Genomic DNA, 12,975 nt, shown 5'->3' on the forward strand with positions numbered 1-12,975 from the left:
ACATATGGACAACATATTCCCTGCCTCTATTACATGAGGCGGTCATAGAAAGCTCTTTAGCAAAAGGCTTACCACAAAGCAGAAATCCATGTTAACAATGATTATTTTGGTCATTCTTTATTTAAAAAAATTTTTTTAATGGACAAATGTTTGAAGTCTGGTGTCCCTGGGGCAGAAAGAGCAAAATGCACGCCCACACCCCCAGAGCTTGGGCACCTGTCTGTGATCACTAGTTCTGCAGGAGAGCAATGAGCCAGACACCTGGGAGTGGGAAACCAAGTGGGCCTTGGGAAGCATTACTACAAACAAAGCTAGTGGAGGTGATGGAATTCCCGCTGAGCTATTTAAAATCCTAAACGATGATGCTGTTAAAGTGCTGCCTTCAATACGTCAGCAAATTTGGTTAACTCAAGACACGTGCTATAAGATTTCAAAGACTGAATACACAAAATGCATTCCCGGGTGGCTCAGCAGTAAAGAACCCACCTGCCAATGCAGGAGACGTGGGTTCAATCCCTGGGTCGGGAAGCTCCCATGGAGAAGGAAATGGCAACCCACTCCAGGATTCTTGCTTGGGAAATCCCAAGGACAGAGGAGCCTGGTGAGCTGCAGTCCCATGGGGTCGCAAAGCCTGAACAACAACAAAGCAGGGAGAATTCCCAAGGGTGGGAAACATAGCAAGACGTTTTCTTCTGCTCCTTGTTTGTTATTAAGATTTACTTAGTTATGGTTGTGCATGGGTCTTCTCCAATAGTGGCAAGTGGGGACTACTCTCTAGTTGCTGTGTGCGGGCTTCTCTTTGGGTGGCTTCTCTCTTTGAGGATCACAGGCTCTAGGACATGTGGGCTTCAGCTGTTGCAGCCCATGGGCTCTAGAGCACAGGCTTAGTGGTTGTGGCGCACGGACTTAGTTGTCCCACAGTATGTGGGATCTTCCATACCAGTGATCAAACCCAGTGGATTCTTTACCACTGAGCCATCTAGGAAGCCCTTGCTGAATGTTTTTATCATTAAAAGATATTGAATTTTGTCAAATTCCTTTTCTGCATCAGCAGGGATGCTCGTGTGGGTTTTTTCCCCTTCATTCTATTACTGTGGGGGGTGTATGTGTATATTTGTTATATAATTTATACACACACACACACACACACACACACACACACACACACACACACACACACACACACACACACACACACACACACACACACACACACGTATTTTCAGAGACCCTCTCCCTTTACTTAGTGGTTCTTAATCTCAAAACGACAACCTTGGAAAGGTCATTACAAGGATGGGTTTCCAGGCATTTCCTAAGCTTTCCAAGTTCTTTTTAATTGATTTTTTAAATTTTATTTTTAATCGATGGATCATTGCTTTAGAGTATTGTGTTGGTTTCTACCAAATACCAACATGAATTGGCGATAGGTTTACCTATGTCCCCTCCCACTTGAACATCCCTTCCACCTCCCTCCCCATCCCACCCTCTGGGTTGTAACCAAGCCCCCGATTTGAGTTCCCTGAGTCATGCAGCAAATTCCCACTGGCTATCTATTTTACATATGGTAGTATGTTTCCATGTTACTCTCTCCATATCTCCCACTATGAATATGTTGCTCTGCTTGATGCTCTCTTTCAGGTCTTCTAGTCTCTGCTTATTTATCCTCAATCCTCTTTTCCTTTCTGCTCCTCATGCTGGATAATCTCAACTGACCTGCTCTGATAGAACAAAGAGAGTAAACCTGGACTTTGGCCCCCAGTTTCTGGCACAGAACTTTAAAAACCCTTGGACTTTCCTGAGTGATAGGCGTGTTTGTACCATGAGGTGACACACGGAGGGGCCCATAGACAGCTACAGCACAAGAGCCCGTCACTATAAAAACCAACCACATACGGACAGGGCTGGAAATTTCAGCCTCACCTCTCTGATCACCCTGAGAGAGGTTAGAGACCAGTCGACTGTGTGGCTCATGGTGTAATCAATCATAATATCTATGTAATAAAACTCCATGTAAAACTCTGGACTATCAAACCCAAGGGAGCTTCATGGTTGGTGAGCACTTGATATGCTGGGAGGGTGAAGGGCCCAGATTCTGAGAGGAGATGGCCGGGAAGCTCTGCATCCTCTGGCCCCCAGACCCTGTCTTAAGTATGTTCTCTACCTCGCAGTTCCTGGGTTGTGTTTTTTATAAATTCAGTCATAAATGTACCATTTTCAGTGTGTTCTGTGATGCATTCCAGCAGAGTACAGAAGGGAGGAGGCTGCAGGAAATGAATTTATAGTCTCCTGGGCAGGGAAGTGTGGGTGTCCTGGGGACCCCCATGTGGGCTGGCATCTGAAGGAAGTATAGTCTGTGGAGGGCACTGCCCTCTAGCTGGTGGCATCTGATGCTGACTCCGGTTAGGTGGTATCAGAACTGCAGAACTGAGTTGTGGACACCCAGCTGGTGTCAGATCCCCTAGGAGTTCTACTTGGTTCCTATACTTCCCATTTCTTTGCTAGAATTCTCTACTTTTGAGACATCAGGCTCTTGGTTTCCTTTAGCCCTCTGTGCATATTTGAGTCTATTAATGTAAAGTACTTCTCAGAGGGGACTTCCTTGGTGGTCCAGTGGCTAAGGCTCTGCACTCCCAACACTGGGGCCCCTGGGTTCAAGGCTTGATCAGGGAACTAGAACCCACATGTTCACTGAAGTTGGAAGATCCTGCCACACTAAGACCTGGTGCAATCAAATAAATACAAACACAGACATTCAAAAATGTAATAATGTTTCTCAGGGAAGCTCACTGTCTTTTCTTCCTGTGAGGGGTCCATACATTTTTGGTTCTTGCATGCCTAGTAACTTTGTGTTGAAAATTGGGAATTTTGACTAATACAATCCAGCAATTCTGGAGTCAGATAAGTTCTACTTCCACTTCTTGATAAAGATAACTGGGTTTTTGCTGTTGTTTACTTTTTAAAACTTTTTTTTATTGTTGTTAAACAGTATTCTTTATTGTGTATGGACACTGAGTGGTCACCTAGTGATCTGACAGAAATAAGCAGTTTTCGGCTACTCTGAATACTGCTTCTAGGAGTATTCATGTAGACGTTTCTGTGTGGACATGTGTTTTCAATTCTCTCGGGTACATTCTCAAAGTACAACTGCTGGGTCATGTGGTAACTGGGTCTCATTCTGAGAAACTGTGACACTGTTTTCCATGGTGGCTGCACATCTCTCCAAACCTGTGCCAACACTTGTCATCTGCTTTTTATTACTGCCACCAAGTGCATGTGGTATCACCTGTGTTTTCATTTGTATCAGTCTACAGGGTAATATATGAGCATCTTTAGGTGCTTATTGTCCATTTTTGTTATTTTTAGAGGCATGCCACTGTATAATAGGCCCTTTGTCCTTTTAAAACAATTGACTTAATTTTTAGAGCAGTTTTGGGTTCAGAGAAAAATTTCACAAAAAGTAGAGAGTTCTCATAAATGCTGCTCCTTACACACCCACACAATTTCTCCTGTTATTAACACTGTGCACTAATAAATTTATTGCAACTGATGAATGAACACTGCTACATTATTATTAACCAAAGTGCATAGTTCACACTGGCGTTGACTCTTGCTATTACCGAGTCAGTCCATGGGTTCCTCTGACAAATGTATTTCATTAACCTATCATGGCATTATCACACAGAGTTGGCTTCACTGCCGAAAAATGCCTTCTGCTTCAGGAACTAACCTCTCCCCACACCCAAGATCCTGGCAGCCACTGATCTGCATAAACCTTCCACAGTTTTGCCAACTCCAGCATTTTATAAAGGGGTAATCATATGCTATGCAGTCTTTTCAGATGGGCTGCTCTCTCTTAGCCATATGCACTAAGGCTCCTCCAGGTCTTCTTTTTACCACCTAGTAAAATTCCACTGTGTGGATGTAGAAGGGATTGTTTATCTAGTCACTGACTGAAGGACATCTTTCTTGGCTACGTCCAAGTTTGGGCAGTTAAAGCTGCTGGGCTTCCCTGCTGGTCCAGTGGTTAAGAATCTGTCTTCCAATGGAGGGGTCACCAGTTCGATCCCTGGTCTGGGAAGATCCCACATGCTGTGGGAAGCCCGTGTGCCACGAGCACTAAACCCACACTGTACAGCCTGTACTCCGCAACTACAGAAAAGCCTGCACAGCAACAAAGACCCAACGCAGCCAAAATTAATAACTAAAATAAAAATAAAGCTGCCATTAACATGTGTGTTCCAGTTTTTTGTGTAGGTGTTAAGTTTTCAACTCATTTGGGCAAATAACTGCGCCATGAACACTGGACAATATAGTAAGCCTATCCTTGGCTGTCTGTGCTTGGTCACTCAGTCCTGCCCAACTCTTTGCGACCCCATGGACTGTGGCCCACCAGGCTCCTCTGTCCATGGAATTCTCCAGGCAAGAATACTGGAGCGGGTTGCCATGCCCTCCTCCAGGGTATCTTCCCGACCCAGGGATCGAACCCAGGTCTCCTTCACTGCAGGCGGAATCTTTACCGTCTGAGCCACCAGGGAAGCAAGCCTATGCTTAGCTTTGTAAGAAACTGTCAAAATCCCCCAAGTGGCTCTACTACTTTGGGTTCCTAACAACAATGTATGAACATTCCTCTTGTTTCACATCTTTGCTACCACTGGGTGTTAGCATTCCAGATTTTGGCCATTCTAATAGGTGTAGTGGGAGCTCATTGTTTTAATCCGCAATTTCCTGATGACTCATAGTGTTGAGCATCTCTTCACATGCTTCTTTGCCATCTGTATATACTTCGATAAGGTCAACTCAGATCTTTTGCCCAGTTTTTAAACTGAGTTATTTTCCTACTATTGAATTTAAACTGTTCTTTTTATTGTACACTTTGGAGACCAGTCCTCTTTCAGATATGTTTTTACAAAGATTTTTTTCCTAGTCCCTAGTTTTTGGGTTTTTTTTTTTTGGCCACACTGTGAAGCATGTGGGATCTTAGTTCCCTGACTAGGGATCAAATCCACACTTCCTGCATTGCAAGTTCCGAGTCTTAACCACTGGACGGCCAGGGCAGTCCCCCTAGTCCCTATTTTATCTTGTCATTCTATTAACAGTGTTTTTATTGCAGAGCAGAAGTTTTTAATTTTTAATGAAGTTCAACTATCAATTTGGCAATGTCCTTGGGCTTCCCTTGTGGCTCAGTTGATAAAGAATCCGCCTGCAATGTGGGAGACCTGGGTTCAATCCCTGAATTGGGAAGATCCCCTGGAGAAGGGAAAAGCTACCCACTTCAGTATTCTGGCCTGAAGAATTCTGTGGACTGTATAGTTCATGGGGTTGCAAAGAGTCGGACACGACTGAGCGACTTTCACTCTATATAAATCAGTCATAATTCCAATGAAAAATCACTATTCTTGCTCCATTTATATAAACAATCAGGTCAGGATAAGAGTAAACTTATTTTATAAACAAATTAGTCTTACTATAATGACATTTGAGAAAAACAGGGTAAATACGGAGAGAAAATTAGGTTTCAGTGGAAAACGACCACACACCCCCTTGGTTATTTTAAGAAAACAAAACTTCAAAGAAAATGAACAAGGCTACCTGCCTGTAAACTGGACTGAATCCTGATTATTTTAGTCTCCTCCAATATCTAGCTACAACTGCTCAAACTAACAACAGCAATTTCTGTCCAACCATTCTAACCTGGAATCACTGAGAATGAGAACTATCCTCTCCCTGAAGTACTATAAGCTAAAGCTGCATGGCATGGTGTCAACTTCAGAGGAATTGCCACAACAGATCATGTGTGGATAACCCTCTCACCTGCTCTTCTCCAGGCTGCTAAGGAAATTCACGGGATACTTAACTTCACAAAGAGAATCATTCAAACTGCAAATCAGGAAATTAGCCAAATGACAACTGCCATCCTCACTCCACCATCTGAAGATGCTTCAAGCTCAAATCCAGAAATCTTGACTAGATCCCCTCTGGACTCAAAAGCTAGATTTCCAACTCTGAATCTTTTTGTTTCCACAGACATTCCTTTCATAAATGCCTGATTGCTCACACCACACACAGACCTAACTTAGGACAGGGACTCCCACCTGCACCACTGCCTCCTGAAACAGACAGGAGAGTTTAACTACACTGATTTAGTTCTCAAGACTAGGAGACTAGTTCAGTGAGCTGTGAAACAATTCATCAACTCAGTTCAGGACTGTGAAACCTGCTGGGGGAGTTTCCAAGTGGGTTGAAGGGGAATGAAGGTAGGTGGAACATGCCACCCCCGGATATGCGACTTTGGCATAAGAATCATTCTAAACTAAAGGTACTTGAAAAAACAGCAGATGTTTTTGTCAGAAAGGTATTGAAGAACAATTTAATCTCTGGTCCTCATTTTGAAAAGAGGACAAAAAAATTCACATGTGAACGATGCCATCACTGCTCCAGGAAAGGAGTCAAAGCTAAGTGAATCTACACAGACCTGGTTAAAATAACTCTCATCTTCCTTCAGCCTCTCTACAGAGCTTAGTTACTTTTCTACAACTGCCTCTCTGTTCAAGCTAGTAGAAAAGCATGTAGATTTTGCCACATTTTTGCATCTTCATTTCCTTATGAGGGCTCTGATGTCACACAGACCTTACATTAAGTTTCTATGTCTTCTCCTGTGAACCTATGTAAATATCAGTTTTATTCTCAGGTTCAGCTGAAAAACCCTAAGAGGGGAAAGGTAAAATTCTGTCTCCTCCTACAGGTATGATAACTCCTGGGCTACTTACAGGTTTTGGATTGAAAACTCAAGTCTTCTATTTAGTTTTTTATTATTAGTCCTTCCATAGCATTTTTATATTCGAACACCACTTTTTTTTTTTTTCCCACAGTTTGGGAATGGGTTCTCAGATAACATCAAAAGCACAACAGTAACAAAAATAGATAAGGTGGATTTCATCAAAATCAAAAACTTTTTGTGCAGCAACTCAATATAGCACATACTTAAAGAGGAACAAATCTTTACAAACTTCTCCCCAAAATTGAGGAAGGAGGACTTCCTAATTCATTCCATGGAACCAGCATGAACCTGACAAGGACACTGGGAGAAAACAAAACTACAGACTGATATCCCCTGTGAACACTGATGATAAAACCTCCACCAAAATGCTAGCAAATCAAACTCACCAACACAGGACATCCCTGGTGGTCCAGTGCTCAGACACCCACGCAGGCACCACAGGTTCGATCCCCCATCTGGGAAGATTCCACATGACGTAGGACAACTGAGCTCATCCAGCACCACTACTGAGCCCGTGCGCGGCAACGACTGAACACAATGCACCCCAGAGCCTGCGCCCTGCAATCAGGAGCAGGACCTGCTCGCTGCAACTAGAAAAAGTCCACGCACAGCAACAAAGACCTGGTGCAGCCAAAAATAAAATAAATAAATCCTAAAAAAAGTACTCAGCAGCATACAAAAGTTTATACACTATGACCAAGTGGGATTTATTGAAGGGCAAGGATCAATGTAATTGACACTGACAACATTACAAATGAAGGGGGAAGAAACCTCATGGTCATCTCAACTGATGCAAAAAAAGCATCTGACAAAACACAACACTCTTTCATGACAAGAACACTTAACAAAATAAAAACAGAAGGAAAGAAAGTACATCATGTGATAAGAGCCCATATATGAGAAACCTACAGCTAACATAATACTCAATGGTGAAGGACCGAAAGTTTTTCCTCTAAGTTCAGGAGCAAGACAAGGATGCTCAGTTTAACCACTTCTATTTAACACAGAAGCCAGAGCAGTTAGGGAAGAAAAAGAAAAATAAAAGGTATAAAATTGGACATGAAGAATTATCTCTGTTCAAAGACAATATATCTTATGTAGAGTAGACCCTAACAACTCCACATAGAAACTGTTAATAAAGGAATCCATTACTGTGGCAGGATAGAATGTCTACACACCAAAAAGATGTATTTTTATTCTATACAGTAACAACAAACACTCTGAAAAGGAAATTATGAAACAATCCCATTTACAATAGCATCAAAAGGAATAAATATTTAGAAATTAACTTCTTTAGCCAAGGAGGTAAAAATGGAAACTTCAAAATACTGCAGAGAAAAATTAAAGACATAAATAAATGGAATTACATCTCACATTCAAGGACTGGATGCCTTTTTACTGTTAAGACAGCAACACTACCTAAAACAACCCACAGACTCAGTGCCAATCCTTATAAAAATCTCAATGACATTATTTGCAGAAATAGAAAAATCCATCTTACAATCCACATGGAATCTCAACAGGCCTGGTACAGCCAAAACAACCGTGGAAAAGAAAAACAAAGCTAGAGAATCATAGTTTATGATTTTAAAACTTACTGCAAAGCTAATCATAACAGTTTGGTACTGGTGTAAAGACAGATATATAGACAAATGGAATATAACAGAATGCCCCTGAATAAATAAACCCTTGCATATGTGGTCAAATGATTTTTTATAAGGATCCAAGATTATTCAGTGGGGAAAGGACCATCTTTTTAACAAATGTTTCTGGAAAAAACTGGATATTTGCATGCCAGAGAATAAAGCTGAATCCTTACCTAACACCACATAAGCCTTCTCTTAGAAGAAAACATGAGGCAAAATCTCCATGGCACTGGATTTGGGAATGACTTTTTGGATGTGACACCAAAGGCACAAGCAATAAAAGAAAAAAACAGATAAATTAGATTTCAAGAAAATTAAAAACTTTTATAATAAAAGACAATATCCAAGAGTAAAAAGGCAACCCACAGAATGGGAGAAAATATTTCTAAATCATTTTTCTAATAAGGGACTAATGCCCAGACTATATAAAGAACTCCAAAAACTTCACCACCACCACCACCTGATTAAAAAATGTACAAGGGAAACTTCCCTGGTGGTCCAGTGGCTAAGATTAAAGCTCCCAGTGCAGGGGGCCAGGGTTCAATCCCTGGTCAGGGAACTAGAGCCCACATGCTGCAACCAAGACCCAGTGCAGACAAATAAATAAATACTAAAAACAAAACCAAAGACCAGTGTTTAAAAAAGATGAAAAAAGGACTTGAACAGATACACTTCCAAGGAATACACACAAATGGTCAATAAGTACATGAAAAGATACTAAACACAATTCACCATTAAGAAAATGCAAATCAAAACTATATTGAGAAATTACCTCACGCCCATTAATTAGGTAGGCTACAATTAAACAAAACAAAACCCAGACGGTAACAAGTGCTGACGAGGATGTGGAAAAATTGGTCTCCTGTGCAATGCTAGTTAGAATGTAAAATGGTACACCCACTATGGAAAACAGTAGAGTGGTTCCTCAAAAAATTAAAAACGGATTACCAGGTGACCTACCAGTTCCAACTCTGGGCATGTACTGAAAAGAATTAAAAGCATGGATTCTACCTGTAGAACTCATGTTCACAGCAGCATTATTCAAAACAGCTAAAATGTGAAAGCCACCCAAGTTTCCGCCAACAGATGAACAGATAAAGCAAGATGCGGCACATATTTATAGTGGAATATTATTCAGCCTTAAAAAAGAAAGGACATCCTGACACATGTTACCTGGATGAACCTTGAGGATTTTACAGTAAATAAAATAATCTGGTCACAAAACACAAATACTGCATGATTGCACTTGCATGAGGTACTCAGAGCAGTAAAAACCATAAGCAAGGAAGGCAGACTTCCAGGGGCTGTGAGGAGGGGGAATAAGAGCTACTGTTTGATCGGGACAGAGCTTCAGATGTACATGTTGACAGTGTGGTGGGGGTAGATGGTGGGGTGTGGCATATTATGAACATATTTAATCCATTGAACTGTACGTGAAAAACAGTGATGAGGGTTATTTTCATGTTGTGTGTATTTTACCACCACAGAAATTGAGAAACAGAAAAGCTGGTAAGGCATTATCAGTTATAGAGCTTGAAAAGGCCCTTCAAATATACTCAATGGCAAGATTAAATCCACTGACAGGGAAATAATCAATATAAACAAAACTAGATCAGCAATTAATATTTCATAGGAAAATGACCTACTGCCATGGAAGAAGAAATATTCAATATAAGAAGGTAAGAGCGCCCATGAAAGGGATGATCAGATTTATACATTTAAAACCCATGATGGAGTATCATCCTGGAGAAGTTTTTACTTAAAACTGTAGCTCCTCTCTTGATCACCAATAGGATACTATAGACCTTTCAAATAACTTAGAAAACATTACTAATATTTATCCACCTGCAGTTGACAGAAAACCATGACAAGGTTAGTTAATATGCTTCATAAAATGGTATAAGATTATCATTTCCAGCTTGTAGCCTGGTCATGAGTCTTCTATTTTAGTTACAGTCTTTGAAAACTCTTATTAAAATTTATGTTAAATGTACATCAACAGCTTAAACCGATTCCATAGTGGAAAATTACTTGTCGTATTTGCAAACTTAACATATTTTTTGCACTGTGCCCTTTACTGCTCCTAAGTCCAGATAAAAGGATTAAAGTCTGAAGATAAATGGTACAGTCACCTAAGGGGTGGTTATGGTCCGACTTAACATCCTGTCTCTATGAACCACAATGAAGGAAGGGAGCATGTGACCTCTCCCCATGAGCAGTCGTGAGGGCCCTGGAGCCTTGAGGCCGTCAGGACGTGGACAGTGGTGGCCTGCGCCCCTCGGCTCCTCCTCACGTCCCTGCATCCATGACACCTCCCCTCGGCCGACCTCCCACCATCTCACCCTGAACCTGACACAGTCGGCAGGGCTCACCCTTCAACCCAGAGATCCCGGTCCTCCACCCGCAGGACAGACTCTGGCCCCAAGAACCTCCCTGATCACAGACACTTAGCACCTGCTTCTCAGGAAACCATGGACCAAAGATCCTTAAGACGCTAGAACTAGACAACGGATCAGGAAAAACGGGAGGCACTACTGTTCTCCCAAGACAACATCACGCATTAGTTTCTAAGCTAACTCTCTCTCTGGCTGCGCCTGCTTAGCAGAGGAGAAATTAGCTCCATATTAAGAGGACACAGGTTTCCTTTGGCCCTCACTCTCACGTCTGATGCCTCTTCACGAGTCACAGTACATCCTGCTGCCCATGGGCTTCTTACCATCCTCACCCTGGAAGAGTCCTCGCCTGCCCTGGAATCACAGTGCCACCCCACCCCACCCCCACCTCCAGGGGCCCCCGCGCTGGTACCTGTTCTGCCGCACGGTTCCAGTCGATCCTCCAGATGTACACTAGGTAGAAGAGGGACTGGAAGAAGACCATCAGCCCGGATCAGAGACCTGCGAGTGGGAAATGAGCAGCCCATTTAGTTGCTCTGCACTTTTGCTCCTACCATCGACATCTTTCTGTAACCACTGTCTCCACGATGGAAACTGAAGTTAATATAACTTCCCTAAAGTTTTAGATAATTATGGACCAGGATCTGACTCAAGCTTACCACTATCACTGGCAACCAATCCATCAATAAACACCCGCAAAACTGTTGGTTGCTTTACGTGTGGATTTAACAAGTATTTCCCGGCTTTGTTTATGTCAAGTGGCGTTTGAAGACCGGCACCCACGTGGAGGGCAGACAAGCAGTCAACAAGGAAACAGGACAATATTATGAGTGACAAGAGCCTGCAAGGACCTGGGCAGAGCACAGAGCAGTGACCTGCAGCCCAGAGTCAAGAAGATGGTTGGGGGGCTCTGAGGGGAGACCAGGGGGCTGGGGCCAGCTGTACTGGCTCCAGGCAGAGGGGAGAGTAGGTCCAGGCCCAGAGGGACCCAGCCTGCACATCCCAGGGGCAGAGAGGCCAGGGTGGCAAGGGCGGGAAGGAGACAAGAACGTCAGGGAAGCCAAGCATTCTAGGCCCCAAAGGTCCAGGTTTGATTCCAAGTTCAGCGGAACCCAATGGAAGGTTTTAGACAGGTGTGTGCATGTACATGTAAGAGACCTGATGCTTCTAAAGCCCACGGTGAAAACTGTCTAACTTCTGTGTGTGCAAGAAGTTGCTGAGAAACAATATAAACAATGCCTATCTCCTTGTGAGGAGAAACTAAGCCACTTAAATATTGCTATATATCAAAGAGGATATATTAATAAAATTTGTATCAGTAATCGCACTACAAAGCCAGCTGCCAAGATTTTAGTTGGAACGTGGTATAAACTGGGAATTAGCCTGCTAGCTCATTCACTACATGTCCAGGCCCCACACTGGCCAGGGGTCCCCCGAGGCTGGGCATTCCTGAACCCCTAGCCGTTTCACTGGAATAACCTCTCGAGTTCAGAAACAGATGGACAAACAGTTTATATCCTTTGATGGACTAAGTCTATTCCTAGGAGTACATCCTAAGGAGAGATTCAGGAATGTCATTAGTAATTCATATACCTTGGATGCTCATCACAATGCTATTTAAGAGAGGGACAACTTAACAACATCACTAATTATTAGAGAAAAGCAAATTGAAATGACAGTGAGGTACCACCTGACACTGATCAGGATGACCATCAATAAAAAGTCTACAAATAACAAATGCTGGAGAGGGTGTGGAGAGAAGGGAACCCTCCAACACTGTTGGTGGGCATGAAAATCAGTGCAGTCACTGCAGAAGAATCTAAGGAGATTCTTCAAAAAACTAGAGTTGCCATATGATCCAGCAATCCCATTCATGGGCAAAATTCTAATTCAAAAAGACACATGCGCCCCTATGTCCACAGCAGTGGTATTCACAACAGTCAAGCTACTGAAACAACCTAAATGTCCATCAACAGAGGAATGGATAAAGAAGGTGTGGTACATATGCACAATGGAATATCACTCAGCCTTTAAAAAGAACGAAAGAGTGCCATTTGCAGCAACATGGATGCAGCTAAAGATTAACACACTAAGTGAAGCCAGAAAGAGAAAGGCAAAGAGCAAATGTTATCACTTACATGTGGAATCTGAAATATGA

The sequence above is a fragment of the Muntiacus reevesi genome, chromosome 18 (assembly GCF_963930625.1).
Source record: "Muntiacus reevesi chromosome 18, mMunRee1.1, whole genome shotgun sequence".
In the NCBI taxonomy this organism is placed as follows: domain Eukaryota; kingdom Metazoa; phylum Chordata; class Mammalia; order Artiodactyla; family Cervidae; genus Muntiacus; species Muntiacus reevesi.